Below are 7,428 nucleotides of genomic sequence, written 5' to 3'. Positions count from 1 at the left end.
ATTCTAGACCTCTGACCTTAATCCAATTAAGTCTAAAAATATGGCCTCTACTAACAAAACTCCTCAATCTTTCGTCCTCAGTTATCAACGCCGTATTTTCTTTGGCATTATTAGGGCGACGCTTCGCCTTCTATTAATTGCAGTTTCCTTTTGCACGTCCCAAGATATCTTCTACCTCACTACGTGACTATAAATATCAGCCAAGGGTTCCGGCCTCAAACACATCTACACTTGCAACTATTTCTATTTTTATCAATGTGTCTCTGTGAATGCACCATGATATGAATGTCTTTGTGTGTTTTTTACTCTATAGGTGATACATAATGTATCGGCTTTCACCCCTTTGGGTTAATTTTTTGAACTAAAGGCGATACCCTTCTGGTATCGGCTATTAGAGCCGATGACTGAACAAATCGACTGTCAAGCATCAACCCAGACGCTAGGATAATACTTCTTTAGATGTTTTCCATTGATCGCTCTATCAAATTCTTCTCTTCCTTCTAGAGTTTCTAGAATGTAAGCATTGCCAGGCGCACAATGACTAATTCGATAAGGACCATCCCAATTAGGTGACCATTTGCTAAATTTGCTGTCCTTAGACCCAATGGGCAATTTTACTTTCTAGACTAATTCTCCTTCACCAAACTACTTGTTCTTGACCTTTTTGTTATAATGCCTTGCAACCCTTAACTTATTGGCTTCAATATTCTCAAGAGCACGCAACCGATGACAACTTAAGTCATCTAAGTCATCCATCATTAGATTCTTGTTGTAATACCCCTGGTGTTACGAGCTCGTTTAGCACCGCGATTTAGGCCTAAGTCAAATTTTTGAAACGAGTTTCTTGGAATTTTTTTATTTAAACATACTTATGAATCTCGTACTGTGGTCTCGTCCTCGTGGCTTCCTGAGCCTCCCATTCATTTTTCCGTAGAACCTCTTGGATCATGCATGCATGGGAAACCTTAAATGCGATGAGTGCATGCAGCCAGCTGTTTGATGAATGTGGCGATGACTTATGTGTGCATGCAGCTGAAAGGGTGAGACGTGATAAAGGATATGATGAATTGATGGTGCTTGCATGGAGTAGTATGTGTGTTTGAAGCATGTGTGTAGCTAAAAACCTAGAGGGGATGCACGTGGTGCATTAGTGCAGCGCCAGCGCCACCAGTGGTCACTTCTCCATGCAACAATCATTTACTTTGTGTTAAGTCATTGCTATCCATAGAGCCGCTATAGGTCCAGTTAATGTGATGAGACTTGATACACATAGATGTCTCATTGTTTGGCATGTGCGAGCTTGTTCTTTGCTCTGAGCATGATCTCCTTATTTCCTCTGCCCTATAGCTGGATTAGTCCACTGACTACCTTCGATAGGTGCCTGCCTCCACCTTGGCCTTGGCCTCACTTGATGTGTTAGGCTACCCTATCCCTTGCCGTGTCCTTTCATCTCCATGTGCGCGCACAGGCACGCCGCTGCCAACCACGCCGCCTCAAATTGTGAACTGCTACTGTCTCATCGCGTCACCTCCTACCACCAACACGTGGTTCTACCCCTGCTGCGCCATGCCATTTCACGTTCTGTGCGTGAGCAGGCATGTCGCTGCCAGCCACGTTGTGCCAGGCCACTGCCCCACGCCGCATTTATGAGATTGGACGTATCGCATAGCTTCTCGTTCCCTCTTGCGCATCGCTCTTCTTTACCATTGTCTGCTCTCATTTTCTTGGCTGCCAACCACCAACGCCGCTACTCTGGGCAACCTCCCCTGCCTCCCGTCCGCCGTCGCCTAGCCACCGCAAAGCGCGCGCGCTCCTCAGCCGCGCTAGGCCTGCTGCTCCCAGGCGCCGTCCCTCTCATATGCCTGCTCGGCCTCCCCTCTCTCTCTCTCTCTCTCGCTCTGCTGCTAGCACGCATCCGCCATGGACTAGCTCGGGGCTGAGCTCAAGCGCTGCTCATCCGCTGCTGACCGTCGCCCACTTCAGCGCCTGCTCCTACACCTCGCCATCATCCGCGGTGGCCAGGGCCATGTGGACCCGCACGATGCCGCTCCACCTCCATTGGCAGTACCCATGCTCCACCACCGTGCTGTGCCCGCCCCAGCCCGCGCCTTCCTCCTCGAGTGCGCGTGCCACCGTTGCGTAGCCTCCGCGCCTAGAGCGCCGTTGCCGCTGTCTGCCGCTGTTGGTTTGTCGCCTCCACGGTTCGCACGGGCAGGCTACCGTGGGCTGGCTCGGGTCTTGCCGCGGCCAGCCCGAGGTCGCGCGGGTCCCCGTGCAGCTCGCTGGCGGGTAGTCCACCGCCGTCGTGCCTTCCCCGGCCCCGTCACACCGTTCCCGCCGTCGGCCGGTGCTCCCTGTCTGCCCTCTGCTTTTGAGGATGAAGAAAAGGGTATAAATCCAAGCAGAAATTTTATACAGGGTCTTTACTGCAAAATACGTGACTCATATGAATAGTATATGTTAGACTGTAGGTTAGTTTCAAGAAAACGCAGGGACATTTTTGCAAAATGGGCCGCCACCGCTGTCTAGCCGCGTGGGCCACTGCCTTGTGCGCGCCGATGGGCTGTCAGTCTGGCACCTAGGCCGCTTGCATCAATGCATATCATATAGGTATGATGATGGATCAACGTATCAATTGAAGAATGATTGGGAATCCAAAGATGGTGTAATGGTATTCTCTCCAGGAGATGATGCAAGGGGCTTTCTATTCAATTGATGGTGGATGATCTGAAGATGCAGATACTAACTTTTAATATATATCTTATCCAAGCAAGCCCCGGTGCATAACCCCTACTTTTCTATAGTAAATTATATTTGTGCATTAAGTTTTGAGGAGTTGAATGAACCCACTTGCATATATATATTATAGGACTCCGGTAGAAGTCGAGTGATGGTTGTCACTCGTGAGAGATAGGAAATATATTATTGGATTATTATCACTTGGAAAATACAAATGGTGGAAAGGAAAAATGGTGAATGGGCAAGGATATGGTTTGGGTATTGGTGAGTGTAAGAGGTTGTGTTGCCGTGGATGCATGGCATGGCTTGGTTACACTGCTTTCCCTGTCTGTGTCGGTTAAGGACCGGTCATTGCATAAGCCATCGAGGCAAGTCACAAATTTATTATCCCGAGCATATACTTGTGTATGGGCGCTTGGAAGACTTGTTGCTCTCTTGTCGTGGGTTCTGGCTCTTTCTGGGCTGACTATCAGGGTTTTGTTTTGGTGGAGGAGGTCCTTGCACCGCACTGAGTCTAGGACTCAGAGGCGGGGGCTTGGAGTCCTAGTTTGGATGGGGACCTAGGACCCCAGGATAGGAGGGTGATGGGTTGGTCCTGCTTGTGCCTTGCGTACAAGCATGGCATGTGTTTTTAGGGTACCCAGCTGGGGACATTGATTCGCGAATCGCCGCCGAGTCGGTACGGCTTGTCTTCTGCCTAGCACCGTAGTAAGAACTGAAAGATGAAAGATGGAATGGAAAAAGGAAATCTGATTGCTTACCATCTGCTTGAAAGTAGCACAGGTGCTTACATAGAATGGTTAGTTAATGAACCAATGCGGCTATTAATAAAAATTGAATATAAGGACGAACGCTTAGTAATGCTTACTGCAAATGCAATAAACCCACAAGCCAGATAACCTTGCATATCCTTGAAGTCTTTTCTTTTCTCCTGTCGGCTAAGTCTTGCTGAGTATAATTGAGTACTCAGGGTTTTATTCCCCCTGTTGCAGGTGACAGGTGGATGCTAGAGCTGACTCTTGTGTGTGGATTCCTCCTGGTGGGCTCAGAGAGGATTTCCTTTACGCTGCGATCATAGTTTTTATTTATAACTCTCATCAAATGTTTTATAAAGGAAAGTTTTATAATCTATTGTCATAGTTTACATATCAATGTCTCACCATGCCATGAATAGATAATTATTTCCGTTGTAATTCTGATCACATGTTTATATTCCACTGTTACATTAAATTATTCATAACTCTGATAATATGATAACATTCTGCTGTCATAATAATAAATTTTATACTCTGATGTACATATAAAGTGATGTAAGAAATGGTTAAGAATGATGTAAGCTTTATTCTCTCATTTGTGATCCTGATGAAAAATGTGGATTTTCGGGTTCACCCCTAGGGTGTGCCCAATAGAATCGAGTAATTTAGTGTTATCCCTTGAGTGCTTAGTGTCAAATAGAAGACGAGCACTCCTAGGAGGCATTAGATTAGGCAGTTCTGCCACACTTATAGACTTCAGTTGTCCAATCATTCTGTAATGTAACACGTCTTGATCCAGTTTGGATTTTCCAAGGAAGAACCACATTATGCCCATATACTAACTCATAAGGTGATGATTTAATCGATCCATGACACACCATCCTGTATGTCCACAATGCCTCATTGAGTGTTAAATACCACTTCCTCGGTTGCTCCTCAATTTTCTTCTTAATCAATTTAATCATAATTTGATTGGATGCCTTTGCCTAGCTATTAGCCTGAGCACAGTAAGGAGAAGAATTTAATAACTTGATTTCCATACTGGCAGCAGAATCTCTAAACTCTTTAGATGTGAACATTGTTCCCTGATCAGTAGTAATAGTTTGAGGAATTCCAAAACGATACACAATATGTTCCTTGACAAAATCAACCATATTCTTTGAGGTTACCGTCTTCAAAGGAATTGTCTCAACCCATTTGGTAAAGTAATCAGTTGCTACCAATATAAACTTATATCCTTTACTTGAAGGTGGAAAAATCTGGCCAATTAAATCAATTCCCCAACCTCGAAATAGCCATGGTTTAATTATTGGATTCATAGCCGATGTAGGGAATTTCTGAATATTACCAAAACATTTATAATCCTGACACCCCTTGTAATATTCAAAATAATCTTCTAGTATTGTTGGCCAGAAATATCCAGACCTGCGAATAATCCATTTCATCTTATAAGCCGATTGATGAGCTCCACATATCCCTTCATGTATTTCACCCATCAATACTTTAGCTTCCTCTTGATTTAAGCATTTAAGTAACACCCCATCGACTGTCTTGTAATATAGCTGATCATCCAACAAAACATACTTAGTCGATTTATACCTTAGTTTCCTGGTAACCTTCTGTGATGGATTCTTAAGGTATTCGGCTATTTCAACTCTCCAATCATTTGTCAAGGTTTCACTACTTAAAATCTCTTGAAACACTCAATAACCTGACGCACTCTGAGCTAACCGATTAGCCTCTTGATTCTGTGCTCTTGGAATATGCTGAAGAGAAATATGGGGAAACTCTTTGAGTAACCTCTGGCATTCATCATAATATCCCCTTAGAATATCATCTTTATATTCATATAGGCCAATCAACTGATTAATAACTAACTATGAATCTCTAAATACTTCAATTGACTCGGCCTTCACTTCATGAAGAAGTTGAAGTCCCTAAGGAATAGCTTTATATTCTGCTTGATTGTTGGTAGTCATTGGTTTAATTGGAAAATCAAACTCAAAACTTGCCCCCCGAGGTGAAACAATAACAATACCAATGCCACCACCTTGCTTGCATGATGATCCATCAAAGAACAATGTTTAAGGTATCAGTTCTACATAGCCAGTACTTGGTTTATGATGCTGAGTAATAAAATCGGCTATTAATTGCCCCTTGACTGTTTTAGCCGATTCGTACCTCAAGTCATTCCAATAATGCAAGAATCCACTTTCTCATTCTCCCATTTAATATTGGCATTGATAACATGTGCTTGATCACATCAGCCTTAGACACAACCATACACTCAGCCGATAACAAGTAATGTCGCAATTTAGTGCAAGAGAAATATAAGCATAATAATAACTTTTCTATAGGAGAATATCTTGTTTCTAGATCCAAAAGCCTTCTACTTAAATAGAAAACAACTCATTCTTTTCCTTCAAACTCTTGCATTAAGGCCGATCCAATTGTTTGGCTATCAGCCAACACGTACAACTTAAAAGATTTACCTTGCTGAGGAGGGACCAGCACAGGTGGACACTTCATATATTCTTTATCTTCTCAAACATTTTTTGTTGTACGCCACTCCATTTAAATTCTTGATCATTTTTCAACTTCAACAAAGGAGAAAAATGGCAGAACCCTTTCTGACAAATTTGAAATAAACCTTCTAATAAAATTAATCTTACCAAGTAAAGATTGTAATTCTGTTTTAGTAGTCGGGGATACTGCCTCATCAATTGTTTTCATACTTTTTTGACCAATTTCAATTCCTCTCTTGTGGACCATAAAACCCAAAAATTGTCCAACTGATACTCCAAAGGCACACTTATTAGGATTCATCTTTAAACCTTATTTTCTCATGCACTCCAAAGTCTCCCACAAATTAGCTAGATGTTCTTTGTACCATTTGGATTTCACCACCGCATCATCAATGTAGATTTCAACAATCCTACCGATCAACTTATGAAAAATATAATTCATTGCCCTCTGATAAGTTGCACCAGCATTCTTCAAACCAAAAGTCATCACAACCCATTCAAATAAGTCGATTGTGCCAGGGCACCTAAAAGCTATTTTTGCTATGTCTTTCTTAGCCATAAAAATTTGATTATATCCTTCATTGCCGTCCATAAAATTTGAATATTAGCCGATGGTTGACCCTTATCGGCTGTTTGTTTAACACACCATACTTGAGGTTTACTAGATTTCTGAGCCTATTATAGCTCTCTATTCTTTAGATGTTGTACCTTCTTTTCTGACTTCTTGTTAAACCTCCTAGACACCATTGCCCTTCCTGCAAAACATACTCTTCCTCATCACCTTCTTCTACATAATCAGGCCCATTTTGATCAACAACTCGCTTCCCAAGCCGATCATGAATACTTCTAATTTTTAAACGTCGATCCATATTATCATGATGATACCCGATTCGAGCATGGATAGACCGGCAGTTGGCTTGAGATTGCCTAAATTCCCAATATTGTTCACTACACTCTGGGCAATTATTTCTAGTAGGCAATTTCAAACCTTCATTCCAACAATGTCTAAAAAAAGAATAATTCCAATGTAATTCAGCTTGTTCTCTTTCATACCTCTCCTCTTCTTGTTGACGCTGATATTCTTTCTCTTCTAACCAACACTGATAATCCTTCTCTTTTTGCCGTTGTCATTTATTCAACAAAATTTGAGATGTAACACGTGGCCTCATCGCCTCATTTCTTGATGTCTCTCCCTACTCATATCGGCTTTTCTAGTGGTCACAACACCTTTTAATTTCTTTATATTCATCAGCCGATATTTGCATATCTAGATCAACTGTTCCAGTTTCTTTTGCCTGAGTTGATGTTAGAACTTTAGTCTTCCCTTTGAGCAACTTAGCATCAACCATATTCTGATCTTTTGGGAAAGGATTATCATCAACTTTCATCTTCCGAGGTGTATCAAATTT

The sequence above is a fragment of the Miscanthus floridulus genome, chromosome 17, assembly GCF_019320115.1.
Source record: "Miscanthus floridulus cultivar M001 chromosome 17, ASM1932011v1, whole genome shotgun sequence".
Lineage (NCBI taxonomy): Eukaryota > Viridiplantae > Streptophyta > Magnoliopsida > Poales > Poaceae > Miscanthus > Miscanthus floridulus.
Note: the sequence above shows the minus strand (reverse complement) of the source record.